The sequence below is a fragment of the Cygnus olor genome, chromosome 14, assembly GCF_009769625.2.
Source record: "Cygnus olor isolate bCygOlo1 chromosome 14, bCygOlo1.pri.v2, whole genome shotgun sequence".
Classification (NCBI taxonomy): Eukaryota; Metazoa; Chordata; class Aves; order Anseriformes; family Anatidae; genus Cygnus; species Cygnus olor.
In genome coordinates this window covers 17,341,830-17,366,946 of record NC_049182.1, presented here as the reverse complement: position 1 = coordinate 17,366,946, position 25,117 = coordinate 17,341,830, and the positions used below count along the sequence as shown (strand labels likewise).

The window sequence follows — 25,117 nt, the reverse complement described above, 5'->3', positions numbered from 1 at the left end:
GAAGGAACATACGATCCAGTTGCAGTAATAGATCCTGCACTCCTTGTAGTTTTGCCTCTACAGTGAAGCAATGCTGTTTTCTTTCTGCCATAAAACTCTCCAAAGCTGCTTGTGTGCATACTGCTATTGCACACAAACCGATTTCATTGAAGAGAAAACTGATATAAAATATGAAAGGAGTTTTTCAATTGTTCTTGCAAACTCAGCAGGGAGCCAAGGTCTGTCAGCTCTATTCTGCATGTGAAATATTTTGAATAGCTCCAAAGCACAGCTAATGTTTGGAAGGCTTCCTTAAGGAAAGGTCAATGCAAACTAAAAGACACTGTAGGCATAAGTCAAAATTATAGGAAAAAAAAAAAAAGTATATTCTTTCACTTGTTTGTCAATGTTAACAAGCTCAGCTATTCAGGGCTTATAATGGTCAGTGTCAAAACAAGAATAGAGTTAATATCTTGCAAAAGCAATGCAAGTTTTCATATACAAAAATGTAATATGTATTTGTATTATATATGTGTATATATATACATATATGTGTTTAGGTGTACTTATCAGCTTCTTTAGCTTTGAGTAACAATTGCTTTTTCATCTCCCTTAGAGAAGTTTTCCTGTTTGCTAGTTGACCTTGGAAATAAGCCTATTTCTTTATGAACAAAAAAATCATTTGTTCATATTCTTCTCTGTAAATGATGAACTGATATTTGTTAGCAACTTCTGTTATTTCTGGTTCTCTGTTTAGTTAGTTATCGTTAATGTTGTTTTATACTTCCTATTCTTTGTTGAACTCAGGTCTCCCTGAATATAACACTGTAAAAAGAAATCCCTGTCATCAAACCATTTTCTCATCATTTCATATAACAAAAGATAATAATCTTATCTCATAATCTAGGACTGTATTCTCTGTAGTATAAATCTTTAAAATGTTAAACCTTAAAATTTATTACATGTTCCATCTTGCTGCTGACATTCCTATTAATGCTTCACTTAGCAAGACAGAAATGGTACTTCTGTTCTTTATATTGCTGGAAAAGATTGAGAAAACTCTTTGTGCACAAATCACAGGAAAGCATAACTTATCTATTACAGAGTAGGAAGATTAAATACGTGGCCATAAACTCCTTGCAATCATGGTGACTGAGTAGGGGTTTCTTCTGATTGCTTTAATAAATCCTTTAAGTATGCTTTCAATCTCTCAGCAATTCCTGACAAAGCTTGTATGCTGTTGTTGTGCATCTGCCTACATCTAAAGTTCCGGTTATGAATATTTTATATGGCTTATCACTGCACTTGTGTCACTGGTTCAGAAGATGCTGGTGTGCCATTTGTTAGTGCTTGTTAATGCTGTGCGAGGCAGAAAAAAAAATGGGATATGTAGTTTTAGATTCTAGCCTCTCATTTCCTTTTATGGAAGATATAAAAATAATAATCTTTGTGAAAGATTGATGAGGTGATTACATTTCACAGATTTTGAGACCTTGGTCCATTACCAAAATCATTCAGAGGACTTGTCATAGCTTACTGTGTGCAGTGTGTAAGGGACTAGGTCAATGATATTGCAGTACTGCACTAATGAAATGGTACGCTGGAAAAATTGCCATGTCCATGACTGCTCACCTCCTCCTTTCTGGTGTAGGAAACTGAAGCCTAACAGATGAGTGTCCTTGTAAGAACAGGCTGTTCAGTCATATTTACATTTCTGGTTTTCTTTTTTATATATTTGCAGTTATTGAGACATTTACTGCTAGGTTAATTTAAATCATCACCATTGATCATTTAAATACTGCTAAGTGTTGAATTGTCAGGCCCTACGAGAACATCAGATGATTCCTATATACTCGGATTTCATCCTAGGAAACTCACTTCAGTGCCTACCAAACAGCATTTACCCAACTCCATAAAAACACAGTCCCCTTTGTTTGTGGATGGGGATGTCTTGGTGGAAGATAGGAGAAGCAAGTAAGTGGTCATTTGCAGAATTTTGTTTCTTATTTTGGATAAAAGAGGGGCATAATGCTAATAACAAGTGATTATGACATAATCCTGGCTGTTCCTGAGTCCTCTTTTTTGTTCCACTGGGAAGATCATATCAGATGGTGTTTGAAAGCTGAAAACAATCAAAAAAAGTCTTTGAATATTAGGTACCAGTGAATAATGGAATAAAATGGAATTTCTTTTGGTTATGGGTGTATCTATTTTGATTCTTTTTCAGAAATACGTTGTCTGAATGAGCTTATTGCTGGGATTGTTTGCAGAACAACATATTTCATGTCCATAATAGTGAATATAGAATGCAAATTTTGGAATCCTAAGTGAGAGTGTTATCAAAATGTATTTGGTGGATTAAGATCTCCAGGGAAGACATGCTTAATTTTTTTCCCACTATAGATTCTGCAGTATATGTTTTAAAAATATTCTGTTTGTGGCACTAAACCAAGTGATTTGTGTTAGATTCTGAAAATAAAGTAATAAACATTAAAGCACAAGATGCAACTAAATAACATAATTCCATGCAAATAGAAACCAGTGTATGAAAACTGTAAATATATCTGGGTACATGACAGAATTGGGTTCAATAGTTCAATGAGAGCATTACCTAGCTATCTGCATTTGATGATGTAATTATATTTGCTGATGCCTGCTTTCAGCACATGCAGATAACAGATCTATGTAACTATACTTAAAATCAAAGACAATTTATTGCCGCTCACCTTTAGGACAAGGTTTTCTTTTTTGCCTGCCATTATTTTTCTTGGCAGGAAACAGAGTTTCCAGAAGAAATCTGATTTGAGATATTGTAAGGTTGTAAAAAAAAAGATGATGATGCGTTTGGCAATTAGAGCTAGAACAGGCCTGCTTATTTCCACTGGCTAAAAACACTCCCTTGCACAGTTGTCAGTGGTTGCGTTGCTTTCTTAAGTCTGCATTTTATGACCGTTCTTGCTAAAATGTGAGCCAGTTTCTTCACTGCAGTTTTATTTGTTGAAGCATTTGTCAAGAAAATCATTTGTTTTCTTTCAGAGACCTGGTGCATAATCCAAATATTAAAAATTAGACCAGTAAATAAGTTGTCCATTACCTTGCTATACTTTCTGTATCCTCAGAAATGAGCTAAAAAAAAAGCAGATGGAGAACTGTCCATTTTAATTTGTCCATCATTTCAATCCAACTGAGATATCACTTAGATAAACAAGAGTACTTATACAAATATTCTCTTGAGAACACTACATTTTTTATTTCCTTCCTGCAAAAAAGAGCAAAGGTATATGCAGTGCCCTAATAATAAAACACGTCTAAAGATTTTGATGAATACAGAACTGTGAAAATGATACTTTCTGATTTTCCCAATTGAATGGATTATTTGTGATAACATAAAAGATTATATAGGTTCCAGGATTTTCTGTAGCAAAAGCCAAGGATAATAATAACTGAGGTCTGACAATGATGAATCAAATTAACAATATAGATAAAAATATTTTGCTTGAAAGCTACATTTTACTCCTTTTGAAATACACTGGTTTATAAAGATTGTGAGTTATTTTGTGACGTCATGCCAGGAGATTAATTTCTTTCTCACATATAGCAGTTTAAAATTAAACATGCAGTTGTCACAGATGATGTTTAGATTCTTGGAAATGGTTGCTCTTGGGAACTGAGAAATGCAGAAAGTACTTAATCAAGCCAATTACTAAGTCAATTAATGAAATAAACTCATCATTAATAAAATACATTGCCTCATCCCCTAAAGCCTGCTGTCATCTCCAAGATTTAATACAACTTCATGTCCAGTCCTGCATGTCCAGTGTGTATGACATGCCTTGTCACCAAAAACATGGTGGGGGCCAAATCACCAAGTAATCTTAATGAAGTGAGAAAATTGGTTTCAGACGAACTCTGTGAGATTACTCACATGGAGAGGAGAGGACGAGCTGGCTGCAGTTGTCATCATTTCCAGTGGGCTCTGCCACCTCTGCAGGGTCTGGTCTTTAAAAGCTCCCAAAATTTCCACTTGCAGCACGCAGGAAGAGGTGTTCCACACAGCCAAGGTGTTATAGCTCTGGACAAGATGCGTACAGAGAGAGCAGCCACTCCTGCAGCTCCAGTGCTGTTCTTGTCCGCCTTTACTAAAGCAGAATTTCCCCCTGTACCTTCCTCATTCTGCTTCCTCAGTGTTTCTATTAAGCCCACAATTCCCCAAAGTTGTTCTGATTGATTTGCTTCCCACATTTCTTCCAAAGGCCGTTCCACACGTTTGAAGAGTGTTGTTTTTGTCCCTGGGCTCTCTTTGCTTCCAGTAAGGCTTATAAGGGGCTGTCGGTTCATATTCACTGCTCCCTCCAGCTGGCAACTTTCAGCCTGATTTCTCTGTAACAAAGACTAGTATTTTTCCCTAAGACACTGTCAGCTCTAACATACAACTATTTCTCCTTGTTTTCTATTACTAATGAATTAGGCTTTGACTATTGCACCAAAAAGTGCTGGGAGGGAGGGATGGGGGCACTTCTGTGTAGTTGGAACTGCATTGAAAATTTTTTTTTTTTTTTCAGAGACAATGAAAACTCTGTAAACTCTGTTATGTCTTAAACTTTCACAGCTGATTGAATGTGTACATGCTGTAATATTCATAATTATTCTCCAAAGAGACACACATGGTTTCTGATACTTCCAAGTATGCACATAAATATTACTTTGTTTGAATTTTTGTTTGAAGTTTTCTATATTAGTCAACTTTTTTTTTTTTTTGGCTGCTGTTAATTGTGCTTTGACAAGTGAATACACAAAGGTAGAAGAAACCAAAACTATGTTTTCCTGCTTTGTAAAAATACTGTAATGGAAGATGTATTTTGAATGAAACTCCATGGCAATGTCCATGGCAATAAGGAATGGATCTGTCAGTGATTCCTCGTAGAAAAGCATTTCAGAATTCAGAATACTCCTCCTGCTGACAATTCCCCCACCCAAAGTTACTATCTGTCTGTTCATTATTTTATTAAAGATCTTGCAATACCTGAGGCTAGGTAACCACGGTTCTTTTGTTTACCAAGAAAACACATGAAATTTGTCTTCAGGATGGAAGAGTTTGAAAAACTGAGTTTTAGAAGTTGTAAACCCAGAAATCAACAGAAAGAAATGAAGTAAGACTAATAATATTTGTCCTCAAACCCATTTTGGCATTCTAGAAGTTCCCTTCTAACTCTGCATGATATGTAAATATAGAAAGGGCACTGGAGAAGCTCTTCTGGTATGTCCTCTCCACTATTTATTTCTATCTGAAAGAAAAAAAAATGAGGCGAGGAAGGGGATCAGTAGCATCATTCTCTAAGGAATAATGGGGAAAAAAAGAGAGAGCAGATGGCCAAGAGAAATAATTTTAGGATATGATTCCTCCCTTCGGAACCAACTTTTTTATTTTATTTTTTTATTTTTATTTTTATTATTTTTATTTTCTGGTGCTCTCTTTGATCTATAGAAGCCAAAGAGATTTTACCTGTGGTGATTGATTCATTCTAAACCGAATGGGAAGTAAAAAGAGTCTCTGTTTCTGAACATTAGAAAAATCCTTACTATGCTGAGAAAAGAATATTTACCTCTTGCATAGAATAATGTAAAGTGGAGAGAAACTGCAGCTGTTTCGTTGCTAGAGGACCTCTGACAACCAGAGCATTTAATGACACCAAACTTTTCTCGCTGGAGTACATGAAATGATTGACATAAGGCAGTGATTGGTATATTCTCACATGGAGGCCATGAATATGCATGGTACATGGGTGAGCAGGGAAAAGAGCACAGCACTAGGTCAGAAAACTCATATACCTCATCTCTGAGACTAACTGGGAGACGATGTGGTGAAAGTGGCTAGCTGAGCTGAGAAGCCAATAAATGTCTTTGGTACAAAGCTGGAAATGTATTCTGAGGCAAGCTACAATACAATATTTTTCTTGTAATACTAGCAAAATATAGGCTATCAGCTGTCCTTTTAAAGTAGGGAGAACAATGAAACAATCACTAATAGCATGTTTGAATTAAGAAAAATTCTTGCAATATCTGATTTTTTTCTCTCTCTCTCTACTGAACTACCTTGGGTATTCATTCCGTCTTCTCATACTGGATGAAATTACAATATGTCATTCTTGTCTAGGCACAGCTAAACCACATTCACAGTTTTGTTATGGGTATCATAACACCTTTTGTTTACCTGGGGGTAATTTTACAATATCTCAGACAAAGATTCATATAAAACCATCTATTGTTTATAAAAAGCATCATATTGCTTTTATATGTTGCTTCAAATGCATCACCTAAATTCGTATGTATTATTCATTCACATTTATTGTATGCTGTTTCCATTCACCTTTTACTTGTGGGCCTCTGTCATTCTCTTTTTTTAATCAGTTCAGCATTCCAAATGATGAACCTCTAGGAAAAGAAATTTCTAACATGAATACTTCCGACAGGCATTTTCATGAGAAATGCTGGTAAATAAGCCTTTTAGTCACCTCTGAAGGTCAAGCTCTCCTCAGAGGAAGTGCAAACAACAAGCCACTATATCTCAGCTTCCTATGGCGGTCGTTTTATAGGACCGCTGCTCTGACAAAGCTAGGTTAGCTTGTATAGGCCATAATCAGTTTCCCGTCCCTTGGTTACACTGGCTCTAGAACATTTTTTTTTTCTTTTCTCTTTTTTTCTAAATACAGTGCAAACTCATTTTAAAAAGGACTTTCTGGTTTTGCTTACTAGACAAATATCCCTGTGATGATGTACAGAACAGGAACACAGGAACTACCAGGATATTAAATACATACCATCTTTACCATTAGCTGAGGTCCCACTCAACCAATGATAATACTGAGTAATTTATATCTATAATAGTACAAATGGAAATTAGCAAATAGCTTGATTTGATGCTGCTGCCATTACTGAAATAAATTTTTGTTTTAGGTGAGTATTCAATGTCTGAGAGACACAGAATCGAACTTTTGTGAGCAACAGTTGTGGTTTTTTAATAGTTTGACTCCACTATAATTGGTTTTTGTTTTACCTGAGAGCAGAATTTAAGCATCCTGTATGTGATTTTAATTTCATTTCACTTCAGGTTTCAGGAAATATTGGTAAAGTTAACATGGTTAAGAATTTAAAAATATTTTTTTCCACAATAATGCATATTCCATCTAAACTTCTTGTTGAAATCTGTAGGGCCAAATATAGGAAAAAAAAAAAAAAAGTTTAGTAGAACCAGGATTTATTTGTTGGTCAAAACTGGAGAATGAGGATACAGGGAGATAGTTGAGCTCAGAGTAATCTTGTATTAATCCATTCAGCCGAGCTGTAGGAGAGCCATAAGCCCTGTGTACTCTTACTACAAGGAATGAGGACATCTCTGTCTCGGGCTAAGCTGCCAGAGATAGCTACTTGTACACAACAGCCAGCAGAACTGTGTGTGCTCGGCTGCTGTAGGGTAACCAAGGGCGGGCGTCTGTGCCTTCAGCTGCCACCACTAAATCCAGCAGACCACCTGGGAGTGCATCACTAAAACAAGCAGCTTGGGCACGCTAGGATCTTGGCTTCTCCTCCCCGCTTTTTGTCCACGCGTGTCCACACATCAGTGATTGCGCTCCACTGTCTGCTCCAAGCACTTCCTTGGAGGACAAAAAGCACTTGAGCAGACCTGCTAAAGCTACTGCAGAAGAGAGAGATCCTGCTGAGCTAGTGTAGATGATCTATTTTGGAATTTTCTTGTATGACATGAAATTATATTACGTGTGAATTTCAAAAGATTAAGCAACTTGTCTTTTTGAATACATAAAGACACTTATGTTAAATGTATATAATAATAAAAAGCAAGATTTAATTTAATTAAACAGTATTAAAGGGTGCAGAATATTTAATTCTTTTAAGTTATTTTTTATCTGCACTGCAGTAAAATATGTTTCCTTGGATCTTTGAAAAAATATATCATCGCCTGTATTGCTAGTTAATGTACCAGTTTCTCTAATAAATTTAAGTTATTCTATTGTCTATGCTTCCACTTACGAAAGTTGACTCCCATTAGCCACTATTCCATAATGGCTTGTGGGAAGATTGAACAGAAAACCAAACTAATGCCAGCCATTTTTCAGCCATTTTTCAGACTCGTAAAATGATTAAAGCTGATGTAAAATGACTCATTAAAACTGAAAACATTAGGATCATTAAAAAGCCATTAAACCACCTCACTCCTCCAATTCATTTTACAATAGCCTTATCTGGCCAGTATTTTAAAGTCAGAGAATCTAATCTTTTGTCTCCAATTATTGGCAGTATACCCACCATGCAGTAGGAGGACGTGTTCATGATGAATCCATTCTTTCTAAGTCTCATTTTAAGCTAATTCTTTAGCCTTTGCAGATCTTACTACTGCATTCACTTTGGCCATGTGCTTAAGTTCAAACATGAATAGATCAACTGAAATCTGCACAACAGGTTGCCTACTTAAAGACTATGTTCAGGGTATCTGGACCTATTCAAATAACCCACACTGAATTCCATTATTATCGTAAGGGATCATATTTAATTCCAAGCACTTTGCTTACAAGTGACATCAGAATTTTAAGAAGTGTTTTCTGAATAAGCGAAAATTGAGATGCTTTGAAGCATACTCAGCTCTTAGGAAAAAAAAAAAAATTTCTTTAACCCATGATAGCAATGGCAATCTCAGGTCATGAAGAAAAAAAAGAGACCTTTATCACAATTCTCATTTGATCTTGGCGCCTGATACTTAATGACTCGTACATATGATTAAATATAGCTGCTATATCCCATGGAGTTCGTTGCAGCTATTCATGGCCTTAATAAGCAAGCATATTTATACTATTTGTGTGGAGAACTAGACTTTTCAAAAGGGCTTTTATCTTTCTGAGAAAGCTCTTGATATCAGCAAACAAGAATTCAAAAAAAATATATTGTTTCCTTTTCTCAAAGGAGATTACTAGTACTTTGGAAAAAAAATCTGAAAATTAGTGAAAATGAATAATTTTGGAAACAGTGCTCTAATTACAGACAGAGCTGTCAGTTATACAAAACCAACCTTTTAAATATTTTTTCGTGGTGAATTTATAAATCAGTTTTTAATTCTGAGAAGTGTATCTTCAGAAAAAAAAAAAAAAAAAAGAGAGAGAGATTGATTTGAGGAAAAGTAAGAGGAGTTTCACAAAGTACTCTCCTGGAAAAAGAAAAAGCACTCATGAAAACTTAAATTTATTGTAAACATGCAATTAAGCCATAAATAAAAACATTCACTTCCAACAATATCTGCAATTTTCCTCCTAGGCTACTTCACCGAATGCAGTGGGCTGAGTTTCTTGTTAGTATAACTAGGACTAGGTTTTAGTCCAGGACAGCCACACATAAGGCTTCATTGCTCAGCATGTCAAGGTGCTGCTCTAAATCAGCAACACTTCTGTGGTTTATGACTGGTTGAATTGATGCTGATTTTTATTTTAATACCGTACAAGGTTGATAAGGTTCATAATCCCCCCTGATGGTACATTTGTAGTGTATACCTCAGGCTTTAGGAACAAGATATTTGAGAAATTTCTTTTTTCATAAATAGGTGACATGCTTAAGTCCATTCTGTAGGTTTCTAACCTTTCACCTTAGAAAGACGATTTCTTATCATATATATTGTGCTTGATGTGGATTATCAGTGATTTCTTTTATACTACACTTTTCATTTTACCAGCAATGTACACTCTTGTTTTGAGACTACTTCCAAAGCTTCTTGCTTTGTGCCTGTGTTAAGGCATCAAATTGGATCAGTTACAACAAAACTAATTCATTGTTCTGAATTATATAATTATTTTAAGAATTTAACTTCATATTCTAAATATTTTCCTATAAATTCTCCTGAAACTATTATCAAGAAAAAGAGGAGTGAATGCAGTCATGTTTTGAACTGAGGAAATCAATGAAAGCTAGGTGCTTGTCTAATGCTGTTGAAAGGAGAGCATAATGCATCTCAGAAAAAAGTGTATGACTAGCCAGCAAAGAGCTGTTAACTGTAATTTTAAATGTAAATATCTCTACATATCTATTCTTTGGAGTATATTTGGAAATTGGAAGGTCATTTATTAGCTATAATTCCATCATTCAATAGCAGAAGGATGTCTTTTTGGCTTCGAAAGGGGATGCATCAGAGAAGCTGTGTTTCATAGTGAACGTATCAGGGCCTTAATAGGACACTCTTGTTTTATGTGCTCTATGCTTTTCACAAACACCATGGCCCTAAAAGGACATGGGGCATAATTCTTTGGTGCTTCTCTAACATTCCTCAGTTCAACTGGAAAAGCTAATTAAGGTTTGAGGCTCATTTTAAATTGCAACTTCTAGAATAATTCACCCATGTAAAGCAGCGCAGAATAGCACAGATCTAATACTGGGGGACTGCATGAGATGATTTATCAAACATGCTAGGTAAAGCTGGTCCCTGGCAGTTTTCTGTACTATCTATCTGCTTTACTTTCTGTCAAACAGTCAAGCACTATATTGCTTTTCCTGATGTTGTACCTTGTGCATAATCCTGCTCTTCTTTTTCTGTAGGTCATTTGACTTGACCTGTAAATCTACTGCAAACAATAAGATAGGAAGAGAACTGCCATCGGTAAGTGCTTCTTAAAACAAAAGCTATATGTCAATCATTTGCTACCAGGGAATCGAACAAAATTTTATTTTTTTTTCTAGTGCCACTATAGTGAGAATTCAAGCCATACAACTGATAAAGCTGTCATTTCACTATAAAATGCTTCTGGCTGGAGTTGTGTTTGAAACATGGTTCATTAGCATATAGCATATATGTTGTAATACCACATCTTTCATATGCTCACATTTTCTAGCTATTGAATAACCAAGTACAGTAGTTAATGTCCCAATTAGCTGAAGGCAAGCTACTGGCTGGGTTTGTTGTGTTGACATCACAACACAAATCCTTTTCCAAGTGTCATTGTCCTCACAACTGTATCGCTAAGAACTGGGATGGCCTGAGGCCAAACCCATGTCCAGTAAAAGAAACTCTCAGACATTCAAATCTGAGATTTGCAGAGGCAGAAATTAAACCAGAATATGTAATGAGAGGTCTGTAAAGCTGAACCCACATGAACAGTGCTCAATTTTGTCCCTGTTTAAAGCTATTGATATTTTAAAATACAATGATGAGTGAGTAAAAAGCCTTAGTGTGGTGACACCCTGGTAACATCCACATTGTGTGTGTCAAAGATGCTGTAGAAAAGACAGGTAACTTCATAAAGCTTAAAGACTATAAAAGAATGAACCTAGTGAAAAGAAGCATGATGACATTCAGAAAGCTTGGCTGAATCTCCTTTCAGCATGTGACTCAGGATTATAAAGCTATTCAGCCTCTTAGGTTTTGGAAAGAGGGGTCCTCTGCAGAGAGCAATCAGCAAATGCTGTGTTTCATTTTAGGACTCTTTGTCCATGTATCCCAAGATACGCAGTTTTGAGTTGGCAAACCTGATCCAAAAGTCTGTTTTTCCTATGGATTTTATTTATAGCACATCAGAATAATCCCTAATCTTTTGTAACAATATTATGGTGTAGTATTAGATTATAGTATTTAAGTTTGAGAAGAAAGCTACAATAGCATTGCTTCAAAAGGGTTTAGCTCTCCTTTGCCGTTCTGCAGAATAGTCCCTGCCTCTCATTATTAATGGTGTTTGTTACAATAAATTAGAGAGAAAAAGAAAGATCAAAGAGTATCTTTGCACTGGGTATGTTACATTTGACTGATAAGGCTAATGGATTATTTTTTGCAAGAGTGCCACATGAAAAATTGATGCACTTTGTAACAATTGATATTGAGCACCTCTCCTGCCCTTCTTGACAATTAAAGTAGCTGCTTTTTCTGTACCCAGCACAGTGCAAGATGGACAAATTAAAAGATTTATTTTTATGCTAACTTGTGTCAGTGTACTGGAGGAATAGATGCAGTATCATAAAAGGGTAGTCATAAAGGTGAGGTTCTAATTTACTTCCAATTTTTATTTCAGTTTAGTTCTCCATTGCCATGAGGCATAAAAGTTACTGAGTTATACTACATTCACTTCACGCTGGTTTCCTATCAAACAGAATATCGGTGGAACACCTCCACTGAGCTCTCTACATGAAATTGTCCTTTTGTACATCTCATAATCGGCTGCAATGTGACCAAGCATCTGGTGGTGACAAGCAGACGTCTTTGATTTATTGGCTAATATCACTGCTTGTTAGTGGATGGTTGAGCAGAAGACTAAAAGAGCATAAAATCAGAGAGAATAAATTATGAAGGCACCGAACTGTGGCATTATAAACCCCTCCTTGTCACAGCTGTGACATCTCCTAGGAAATGCGGGATGAGAGAGACATTCCCTCTTCAAAGACAGTGGCCACTGCCTTCTGATTTTGAATAAAATAAAGAAATAAACAGCCCAAATCCACCAACATCTTGGCTAAGGAGGTAGTTTTCTCCCGTTGAAGCACTCCGCATCAAAAACATTGCATCGGCTTGGAAATTGAGTTGATTAGCATCTCATTCAGAAGGCTGGGGGATTCAAAGGATGATGGGGGGAAGTGGGATATCTCTGCTGCAACTGTAGGTCTATAGTTTCCTTTAAATGCTACCCCAAAATTGAATCAGAACCCACAAAAACTAGGCTGAAGGTTCTGCTTCTCTCTTTCAGCATTAGTAATCTCACTGCACATGAAACTATGCATGGTCCCTGTTGTGCAGGGTGATTACCCTGGGCTTGTCCCATGGGTAAGAGGGGAGCTAGCTTCCTGGTTTGTGGTGTTTTCTACTTTACAAAGAGCATATAGGTAACTAAGACAATTAGGTCTATTCTGCATTGCAAAGATTCATTGTGGACTTGCCAGGAGGATTAAAATCGGGTGGATGTGTGAACACATGACAAAAAATAGTATCAGCATTTAAGAGATGCGCTTGACATTTTGTATCCCCTTTTAAATAGTACCTAGCAAATTAAACAATGCACATGGCTGAACATAATGTTTCTGAGAATCCCTCAGGACAGAAAAGCAACAGAACTCAACTGTTACTCACTGATGACAATTATTGCGAGCTGTGGAGCAGTGATAATTGTGACTACTCATAATGTCAAATAAACATGTATATGTTTATTCAATAAATCAGCTTGAAGGATGAAAGGATGAAGATATTCACTATTTCATTTCTATGCAATGATGAGATGTTTAATGGAGTGATCACAACAAGCCATACAGGGGGTTCAATTGGAAGCCAGCTAAGAGGTGTAATATCTTCAAGGAAAACTTGTGGTCAAAACCTTATGCAATCAATGGTTTTGTGCTAAAATATTTATGCAAATACTGTTGTCCTCAAGTGAAGGACTAACAACCAATTCAAAGGTTGGTTTCAATCAATAAGAAAATTTATGTATGTGTCTAGTGACAAATGTAATTTTACTATTTCAATTAAAATCCAGTGGGAGTTCTTGCAAAGTTTCCTTTTACCTATTCAATGTTAGATAAGCTGTAGCTGTAATGAGGAGATATTCCTTGCACATTTAATGAGCAACACCAGTAACTGGTTCTGACTTACTGAGAAGTAAAAGGAAACTTTTAAGGGTGCCTACTGGAACTATTCTCCTACTGTGGTTATCTGAGGGTATTAGCCTTGAGCAGATTCTGGGAACTGTGGAAAGATGCTGCACAATTAAAAAGACAGGAACGAGCCAAACAATAGATCTTACTAGAAGAGAGGAGGAGCGCAGGCTAATGATAAGAGGCCCCAGGCAAAAGAAGGCCAATATGGTACTACATAGCAGTTACATTAAAATACCCTAAAACCATTTGTTTGGGGATTTCAGCTTATGTGGGAAAACCCAGGAATCCTCCAAAGAAAGGGTTGTGTTTTTATGATTATTATTTTTAACGATTTACTAATATATTCAGGAAGATAGTCTTTATAATAGTCATAATCAGAAACTGTAGTCTAAAGGTATTCAATATATGCCATCACAGATAATAAAATTTATCTTGTACTAAGCGGAATTTAGACTGAGAACTTGATAAGAAGCAGTTGCAGAGGGTGAAGTCATGATGCCTTTTGTTTCAATATATTTCCCTGAGTAGTCTTTTTTAATTTTAAATTCTTTTTTCAAGTGAGAGCTGTTCCATGTAATGGATTTGAATGTATTGAATAGATCTGAAAGGATTTCCTTCATGTTCACTTTATTTCTGAAGCAGTTCTGTCTGTTTCTGCTTAGAGTTACAAAATGGAACAATGAGATAATCTCCATGAAATATGCATACAGTTTTTAATAATGAGTCCAAAAATCTGTCTTATAAATAAGAACCACTGATCAAATCCTTGTGTGGATTTTCAGTAAGAAGAAAAGCGTGACACCTTGAGACAGAATTCTGTTGTTTGTCAGACAGTGGCTATGTGTCAGTCAAAATGTTTCTGACAGAGAAAGACATTCAGAAGCCAAAAATATGCAGAATCTTGAAAGACAAATTAAGTAGAAGATGGTCTATTAATAGAAAACATAAAAAATAAATACCAGCCAAAACAAGTGCTTCATTCACAGTGTTTGAAAAAATCATCCTGTCAAAATTGTCAGACGTCAGAATCATAATGAATAGATTTTACTTTCTCTAGTGTTTTTTTTTTCCTCTTAATAGCAAAAATAAGAGAGAAAAATTACTTATATACTTAGAAATATCTAAGAAATGGGATGAATTTTCCACATGTGCTAATACAAAAATAAGAAAGACAGGTCATTCATTTCAGAATATGGAACTAAAGAGATCAGAACTTTGTTTGCAGTCCCATCAAAGGCTGCATATAACTTGGGCAGGGCACTTAGATATACTGTTTGCTGATTGATGAAAATGTGATTCACAAAACAAAGAAACAAAACACCATAGCTCCAATTGTATTCTTCAACTGATTTGGGTCTTAAAAATGCTTTGCAATATAGCACTTTTAAGGATAAATTGTTTGAAATGCCCATCTACTGGAAGGTCTTCATGCAATTAAAGAGATCAGTAGTTGATTTTAAACAAGATACATACTGAAGTATCTAGTTATTTGTTTCTAAATATAAGAAAGAAATTATGCTTATTTATAGAAAATAAATAAAACATGTATTTCTGAATTTCAAAGCTAATATTTTATTTTGAAAATTGTAACCTGATTTGCGACCAAGGACTAATCACTTAGTTTTATCCAGACAATTAGTTTTCATTATTTACTTCTGATCAGATGATATTTTCTGAAAGTGTCAATAAAGAGGTGGACATGATGCAAGCAGTTAACCCAGTGGTTAGTATAGAAATTTTGGTTTAATCATCTGGGTTGTGTAAGAGTGTATGAGCTGAAAACAAGATGTGAATGTAGGTTCGCAATGTCCCAAGTCAGATTATGTTCTCTTGTTCTGTACATATTCAGTTTACATAAAATCTTAAAGTTTCATTGAGTCAGAAAGAAGCTGTATATATGTGTGTTCTGATACATAAGGAGGAGTTGGAAAACTACTAAAATACTTGTCTGAATTTGTCTGAATGGATTTCTAGTCAAAACCCCAAAGGAACTGATGCTATGCTAGACAGTATTTTGGTCATCGAATGATTTGCAGGAGGCTTCAGAAAAACGTTATTTAGTTCCTGATTCCAAGTAGGCATATTCTTAGCTTTACTTTTTTTTTTTTTTTTTAATTTGGCTTACTACAGTTATGTCTATGCTTTCCAAGTCATGTATATACATGTATTCTTGCTTCATATCTCATCATATCTCATTGTTTTAGGGAGAGATGTCCCATGAGAGACCACTTAATAGCGGTGTGGCTAGCTCTGAAGGTTTGTCTTTCTAAAAGTCTGTAAGTCACCTTCTCAGTACTGAACATACTTTTTTTTCTTTTTTCCTCTTAATCATTAATTTCATAAATCATTATAAAAACAAACAAAGAAAACCCAAACCCAATCACGATACAGTTAGTGGACAGACATTTTTCCAACAGGCAGTTCAAAGCAGAAATCTGCTTTGGGATACTTCGAAATGTCCTCTAAAGCAGTCAGTTTCCACCACCCACCCACCACATCAGATGTTAAGTGTCCTGTTGTGTCACCTACATTCAGTCTCCTCTGACATGCTACTTCAGTGCACACTGCAGTTACACACTAGCTAAGTTGCAGCATTGTGCATAATAGTTCTTCACAGTTGCTCAAAGTGAATGCAACATCCTATCAATTAAGAATGACAGCATTTTATGGTGATGTAGCACTGAAATGGCTGCTCTTTTGCTTACTAAGTATGGTTTTGGAGAAAGTACTTGGACACAGGTTGTCCCAGCAAATTAGTCAGCGTAACTGCAGTTGCACCTGCTTCATAAAATGGCAAGCTCTCCTCTGAAGTGCTGGTAGGTGCGATTCATTAGTAGTTCACCACCCATCCATCAGACTGTACACACAAGCAGAATCAAATCTTAGGAGTGCAGGGACCTACACAAAAGGGGAAAAGTTGTTTTTTTTTTTTTGTTTTTTTTTTTTTTTTTGGATGTCTAGCCCTTTACACTGTACAGGGTTGTTGGAGAGACTGTTTAAATATACAGTAGGATTTCAGCTTGCTTTTCAGATCAGAAAAAAGGCTCCGTACCATGAGAAAACTTTCACCATCAGGTATTAGTCACTCTTCAGCATCTTTGCAATTAAAACATTACTATTGCGAAGCCCTAGAGGCTTAGGAAGAGACATTTCTGGTATACTCGAGTGAATGCAAGTGTAACCATGTGCAGCCATGTGTGGTGAATCTGTCAGAACTAACAGCAGGAACTTTGATAAGAGTTCTCCATCAGTAAACCTGTTTGATAGCTCAAGGTCTCTGAATTGTTATTATAAGTGGCATCCAGTAGTGCTGCTGCAGTTAAGGGTCTGTCAGATTTCCCCACATGCACACTTCCCCAGGGATTTATTATACCTCAGCTTTTTCAAGTTATGTTGGGGCTAAAACTATAGCCAACAACTTGTCAGCACAGACATTATTTTATTTTTCTCCCCTGAATGATCAAAGGAGTTAGCTTAAGATTTGAAGAGGGTGAGGATCAAGCTGCTATGTGTCCTTTGTGCATTGGAGTACCTTAGGGTGAGAATCATTAACAGCAATTAATACAAATGAGCACTGCTTTTCTAGAACAGGGGCCTTTCACCATGAAAAGATCTGCAGCAGAAGGAGATGGGTGGGGGGAGAGCAAAGCTAAACAGACTACTTGAAGGAACATATTTCTTACGGGCAGTGAAATTTTGGTAGGCTATTTCTGTAAGACTCAGTATTTGAAATATGGAAGAACTACTGTTTTTTTAATTTTCATCTCTCTAAAAACAAACAAACAAACAAACAAAAACTATTAACATATTTGCATTGATAATAAGCAGGTATGTATCCAAAGCAATGCTGGAGGTAGGCACAAGTGTGGATATTTCTCATTTATATACAGAATTTAAAAGTCACGCACCAGTACAGTTTGTGGCTTTCTCATTTTAAGACTGGTCAATGAGGGAGACATTAAAGGGGCCTGAAGATCAGGCAACCAAAAATGCAGTGGTGGTTAGGGTGCAGAGCTGGCATGGGATCCACATCTCCCACCTCGGGCAGGGGGAGATATGGATCCCCTTTACTGATAACAGAAATAGTAGAAAAGTAATATTAATGTACTGTAGATAGAGCATATAACAATTTATACTCTCCTTGCACTTGGCACAGCAGATTTGAATGTTACCACTGTAACTGTAGAATGACATTTATGAAGATATACAAAAAATAAGTGAAAAATTCCTTGTAATTGCCTTGCTTTATAGGTTCATACCAAGATGTGTAGATTACTACAGATTGTTGAAACATGCGAACAGAAGAGTTTTTACTCTCGAGAAAACTCTAAGGTGTGGGGAAAGGCAATATGGAGAACCTTGTGACATTAGATGTCACATTTTTAGTTCTCAGTGAGTAAGGAAGAGGTTTAGTGACTCACTAGGGTATTAAATCATATTGTTGCTTTGGGAACAAAGATGTACACAAGGGTTTTTATTCACATGACATCCCCTTCATCTGCAAATAAGTGATGAATACCAATTTCTATATGCTGTAATGTGCACTCAGAAAATAAAAATTATGCCTAGGAAAGCATAAATACATATTGGTGTATAATGTACAAAGTGTGTCCTGAGTCCTGCGATGTCCTGTACGTTCCTTTCAGCATCAAAACAAAACAAAACAAAAAAACACAACAACCTTCAGTCATATTTTGTTTTAGTGCTACACTTTGGTTTTAGCACAGTGGTTAATTTAGCACAGCATTCCACATAAATGCAAGAATAGGATCAGATGTTTCTTGTCAAATCTTACTTTGCTGGATAAGAACACCATTCAAGCACCTATCTACTAGAGTTTCTAGTACTTCTCCAACAATTGTTTGCTTTTTTTTTTTAACTTTGTCATTCATATTTTAATTCCTATTTTTTTTAATCTGTCCTACTGTAACTGCTTCAGCTCTGGATACCTACCCTGCGTGCTTCTCAGAAGACACAAATGGGGGTGGACAGGGTGGTTTGTATAGGAATTTGGCTTATTTCTGTCAGAATAGCATGGCAAAAAGGCCCTAATCTTTAGATGGTCCCTACAGCAAATTAATCCTATGATAGGATAGAGATATTGTCCAAACAGATCAAAGGTCTGCTTTGGACCTTCCCTGCCCAAAGCAAGCTCTAACCACACAAATATATCCCAGATGAAAGCATTTATTCAGCTGCTTAAATCAGGCTTCTTTAAATCTATATTTTCCAACCCTAAATAGTGCAGCCTTCTTATCTTATTGCAGGAGTTAGAATTGGTATTTCAACACTGCTATAGACAATACAGACAGTTCAATTTTTGTACGACAATGGCAGCCTGCTATGGAGAGGTCAAGATTCAGCAACAATGTCTTCTGTTGGTCTTTGTGGTTTTTTGTTTGTTTGTTTTGTTTTGGGTTCATTTTGATTGTTTGTTTCTGGTATGGATCAGAGAGAGCTTGTTTGGTAGTTGTAATAAATAAAGAGTGACCAGTGAGTAACCATGATGGAGGGTAATCCTTATCCTCTATGATTTCTGAATGTGGCACCTTTTTAAATTGTCAGAACACAAAATCATCACTGTCTCTGTACGTTATAACCAACATAGACTGGCCATAAAATAATAAATAGTGAAATATCCAAGACTAAGCAGGTTCCTGATGTGGCTTAACTGTTTCCAACATGATATTTAAATTTTGTTTTGTGTGCATGTATCACACTATATTCAACACAGTAGACGCATTCTGTACTGAAGCCAGTGAGGTTAGCTCAGTAAGAACTGACCCTGGCACACATCAGTGCCCTTGGTATGGAGCAATCCATCTTCTTACATGGAAACCTTCTTCTGAGCTCAGCCTTTGTTTCAGGTGCTTGCAGGAAAAGCTGTGATGTGTGGTTGAAGCACACACTGTCCATCAATTCCCTGTACACTTTCTCTGTATTCCCGTACTTCTGTCATTCTTTTCCTTTTGATGGGCCTTAGGCAGAGGTCCCTTCAATTGCTTCTGTCCCCAGTTTTGTGTGTGATTTTTTTCCATATTTCCAAGCTCCACCTAGTACTGGAACTGGAAAAGTCAAAATATCAGGACATAAAATATTGTTCATTAGAGTCAGTTAAAAAAAAAATCCAGTGAGAATTTTTTTTTTCATCAAAATTGAAGTGTTTTGTGAAGTTGGTTTAATTTCTATGAAGATTCTGTGGAAAGGGAAAAGGTTTTAGCTACAACCCTGTCTGATTATTAGCCAACTCTTCTGCCGAGCTCTTCAGTACCCCATTAATCTGGAAGCTGTGGAGTTGAATAGCTAATTCTCCTGGGCTCTCAGCTCTTCGTTAGCCAGGTGAGACACAGACATCAGAGGCTTTGAGGCTTGGAAGGAGCTCCTGCTATGGTGTTGGTGATGCTGGGGGCTTTAGCAGCTGCAGGCTGAAGTCAGATGAAGTATATCAGGTTCAGCACTGCTCCCTGCATGAAAACAGTAGAAGTGACCACAGTGGTGCTAACGGCAGGGTGACAACCCTGTCCGTGTTTGTGAGCAGCTGCCTGGGCTGCAGGGTCGCAGGCCACTCTGTAGGCTGGCAGCTGGGGTGCTTGGAAAGAGCCTTCATTTTCAAAAGACTGTGTTGCAGTGCATCCAGAGCAAAATATTATAGATTTCTTTGCTGAAATGTTTTATTTGCATTTTATCTTAGTTTAGTCCAAAAAATACTTCTGAAAACAAAATTTCTAATGGATTAGAAAAGTACATTCCAAAATGTAGTTTCTCAAAAAATTGAGGCATTTTTATGGCTGTTATATCAGTGAATGTAAACTTTGTCCTTTTGTTTAGAACTGTTCTTTGTCCCTTATGCAAATGCAGAATTTCAAAATTGGATTTAGAGAATTTATATTATATTGATCAAAAATGTAGAAAAATAATTAGCCAAGCCCTTCAGAGTATTGATGTGAATTTGGGCATTTATTTTTTTCCACATCAAAAAGATTTTCTGCACCTTGAAATGACTTTTAAGAATTTATGTTTAGGAATAATGTAAGAGTACTTTAAAAAATATTATTATTTTGGTGGTTGTTATAATGTTTTACCAAATAGTTATCAGCTACAGCTGAACAATACGTTTTGTCCCTGCTTAAAACTGTAGGGTGGGCAATGTGCAATGGCTAGAGAATCTTCAGTTTTATTTAATCACTTCACTTTGCATTTGAAAAGTAATTCATCATGGAAAGTCAGTGGGGTATAGAGAGCACTAATTGCAGCAAAATATCAAGGACAGTTTTCCTCTGTCTTAATTAAACATTAATGAGTAAAGTTATTTGCAAATGCATGCTGCAGGGATGGACTTGTCTATCCAAGTTTTGTAAATACTGACACCGGGTGTCAAAATTAAACACCTTAATTGATTTATACAGAAATAGTTTTAAAAGAGTGCACCTGGAGTGACATTTCTCTAGCTTTTTATAGAGTAGTTTCCTGATGAATTATTTATAAAGAAACTTGGCCTGACCTATCTTAATTACACAAGTGATTGTTTCCAAACTAATCAATTTTGTAAGTGAAGTGAATTCTCTCCACTGTCAGTCCTTACTACTTCAAGAAGGAAAACGAGTAAGAAATGCTTCTTTTGACAAAAGTTCCTGCTGTATCCATCAGTGGACTGCCAATAGCATTCTGGAAATTTTACTTGTGAGCTCAACAGAATGCCGCTTTTAATCTCAGGTTATCCATTTATTAATGAGGAGTGTAAGTAAGAAAGTAATAAGAAAGGCTGTGAAAAATCCAGTATCAGTCCCTAATTTTAAGAGTCTAGCCATAAGGCATATCGAGTAAGTAAAGATAACAGACAACGAAGAGGCCAGATTGTTTGGTATTACAAGGTAACAGAGAATGAAGAGGCCAGATTGCTTGGTATTACAAGGCAGTAGGAACTGAAATGTTTTGTAGTAAGTTTTCAGTATTTCTGAAACATGCTAATAAGACAAGAAATAGTTCAAATCAAATAACTTTCTCTTCTTGTCTAAGAATATAGTCCCATTTGTTTCCTGAATATTTTTAATATATGTAATGCAAATATGTGTACATATAAATATATATAATGTACAATATAATTATATAAATAAAAGATTTTGGTGATGAATTCTTAAACCAAATCGAACCAAAAATACACTGACAAAAAAAAAATGAAGAAAACTAACCCCACCTGAAACTTGTAAGTTAGGAGGTTAGAGGGGTAATGAATGGTACCAACTGCTGTGTAGAGGGAGGAAAGCACATGCTGAAGGATTAGGATGTGACTGTGCTCTTACTGAGAGCAGTAGGAGAGAGAAATGTTGAATAGAAGAACTCCACAAACGTTCTTTCTGAATTTCTACTAAATCATGTACTCCATGAGAAAACATGAAGAGAGACATAAGAGAAGAAGTGATTTGGGTAAGAGGAAAAAATAATTTTAATCTCTGATGAGGAAAGCTCTGCTATCTATGAAGCTTCCCATTATTTTTTTTTTATAATAGTTAACCCTTTTGCTGTATCACAGAAATATTGCTATGATATATTCCTGAAGTTAATATTATTGAAATGTTTTTCCTGTGTGTCCTACATTCACTGCATTCATCATGTGTAATTTAATTCCTAAAAGTTCCAATTATACTTGTAAATCTTTCTTGACTTCAGGAAAAAAAAAAAAAAAAAAGATCATCATGATCAACAAAGTTATTGATGAAATAATTCTCTATAATTTTCTGTGGTTTACGATTGGTTTAGAAAAATATATCAGGTACTTTTCTAAAGAGATGTATGGCATAACTGAACACTTCCATAACACACAGACAAAATAATTTAGAGTTTATTACATTTATGTGTGATGGCAGATACTTTGGGAGGTGATTAGGTGCATAGTGGTCTTGAGATGCTTGGAAAAAACTGCCCCAAATTATTCCGAATTACTCTTTTGAAATACTGTGTTCTATATGCAAGCAGGGTGAACCAGCCTCATAAAAAAATGATGCGGAGAAACGGGCTAAGGAATGGGTCTGTAGTAAAGGATATGGTACCAATCATGTAGCAGATGAAGATGGTTTGATGTTAAATTTCAGGGAAAGAAGTTCATGGCTTCTCTCTCTCCCCCCTCTCCCCCCTCTCTCCCCTCTCTTCCCTCTCTCCTCTCTGTAATCTGATTGTTAGTAACAGAATATTAGGAAGCTTGACAGAAAATAAGACTCAAAAAACTTTTTTTTTTTTATTTTGGTCTACGCTTAGTGGATACATTAGATGCATAAGGGGTTGATATGAAAGGAAAAGCAATTGACTATGGTAAATGACTATGGTAAATTGACTATGGTAAAATAGGGAAAGAAATACTGAACTGAAAATGCAGCAAGAGATATGTGGACCCTTAGCGACACCAGAGCAGTTTTTCTGTACAGCTTGTACAGTCTCTATTGCTACAGCTTTGAAAAAATAGACCAGATAATATCAGGTGCTATTAGGCACAGCTGGCCTCATGGACTTTCAAAATGTCCTTTCCTGTTTTGTTTCCTGTTGATTCTTCTCAAAAGTAAGTTTGCAGATTATAATGTTCCTCAAAGAACTTAGGCTCTTTTAAATGTCTGCTGAAGGACCTTTGATTCTAATGAATATTGTAGATTCCATTAAATTTATGCAATAGTACTTAATAAACAGCTAAAGTTGGAGTTTGTTCTTTGAGAGTCACGTCTATTCAGTGAAAACTAAAGATTGACAGCACTGTGGGCATTAAGCATTTACCTGGAACATAGCAGCCACAAGTCCAACGGGAACGTCACCGACTTGATCTGCCAATTACGAAATGAAGTTGTTGAATGACTTTTACTAGGAGATATAAATCATTTCCTGAGCACTGTTGGTCTGGATGTGAAAAATCCAGTAGTTGATGACAAATCCTAGAATTATATCTCATAAGAGACAACAATGAATACAGTAAGCCCTAAAAGATTCTGAACGTTTGCCTTAGTAGATTCAAACTTAGAAAACACTGAATGTGAGAAGTCGTTTAACCAGCCAAGGTTCAAAAGGGAAATAATGCATGATTTCAAAAGGAAAAATAATCGGTCTTGAGAGTTGTCTTTGTGGTATCTTGATTTCTCTAAAGCACTGAATACCAACCAGTATTCATTTTGGCGGGCTGTAAGTTGCTTAGATTGGATTTATCTGGAATTCCTCTTATTGGGACGTGATTTCAAAACATGACCAAACTGCGAGATGTTTATTCTACAGCAAATAGCTGGGCAGGAGCAAAATGTGAAGAATAAGTGTTAGCAAGAGTATCTGTACTATCTGAGCTCATAAGTTTCTCACCTCAGGTTTTATTCTATTTTACATGAGAGAGAACAAGAACTTCAAGCTATCTTACTGTTATGAAAACCTCACTGCATATTATACTTGTATGTTTTGGGGTTCGTACCTCAGTCCTAGTTGTATGCACTTGGATCACAATAAACAGGTCTAAGTAATACTTATGTCATGGGTCTTGCAGGTTGCTGGATCTTGTAGTTTATTCATTGTTTTTATTTTTAAAATTTTATATATATATATATACATATATATTTTTTTTATAAGAGTAAAGTCCTCCTGCCTGTTATCTGATGTAGCTTTTCACAAATTCACTCAAGAAACCCAAAATGATAGGGTCTTGTGTGTCATGCTGAAATTTTTCCTTCAATTATAAAGCAAAATATCCCAAACCTCTTCATTATATATTTCTATATGCAAGATCATCTTTTATGCTCCTGTGGGGTCTGGGCTTTCTCAGTTTGTCAGAACATAGCCCAGGGAACCATTTAAAATGTTGCACAAAAAAATTAGAAGTTATGAAGTGATGAAGATCTGTTCAAATGCATTTGTGCATTGTGCATTTGAGCAGACCAAACCATTGCTTGTAGGCAAAATGGCAACATTTATTCTGTTGTTTTGCTCGTGGTGCTGCTTGCTTCTTGTCTTGCTTGATTAGTACACTAAAAAGAATAACTTTGTGTAATTATATAAGAACCGTCATTACCTGTGGCTGTTGTAGGTGTGGACAAACATTCACCACTACTGTGCCATAAACACACTTCATCAGCCTCCATGCTCTGCAGTGAGTCACTATTTCATGTGAGAAAGCATAAGAGAAGCTCATCTCCCATCTTTCCTGCAACTGGAGTCCTATCCTTTTGCACAATATTTACATATTGTAATGCCTCCTGCATTACAAATACTCATGTAGTTAGGTCAGAGAGGACGTTAGAAGGTGCTGCTTGTGCTTGGAAGGGAAGGGGAAAAGGCAGGCTTCCTGTAGGAGCACTGTGTTTTCGACCTGTCTCTCTGGTACACTTAGAACATTAAGGACTAGACTGCATGGAAAATAGCGGGTAAGTCATTTTCTCTCCTCCGTAGCAAAATATCTTAAAAGACATTTTGAAACAGAGGAACACAAACAGTATCTTATCTCTTACTGCTTGGTGCTGAGCCATCCCTCAGTGCATGGGTGGCAGCTACTTGAGGG

At 36.2% G+C, this 25,117-nt stretch overlaps 1 protein-coding gene across 1 annotated transcript in view; it reads left to right on the top strand.

The window, feature by feature from the left end:
• TENM2 (teneurin transmembrane protein 2) overlaps positions 1-25,117 on the top strand; it is a 1,590,996-nt gene that overhangs the window by 111,439 nt on the left and 1,454,440 nt on the right. Inside the window, exon 3 of the mRNA XM_040574031.1 lies at positions 10,570-10,630. The gene's annotated coding sequence lies outside the window, so the exon portion shown is untranslated. The remainder of the gene's footprint in view (positions 1-10,569; positions 10,631-25,117) is intronic.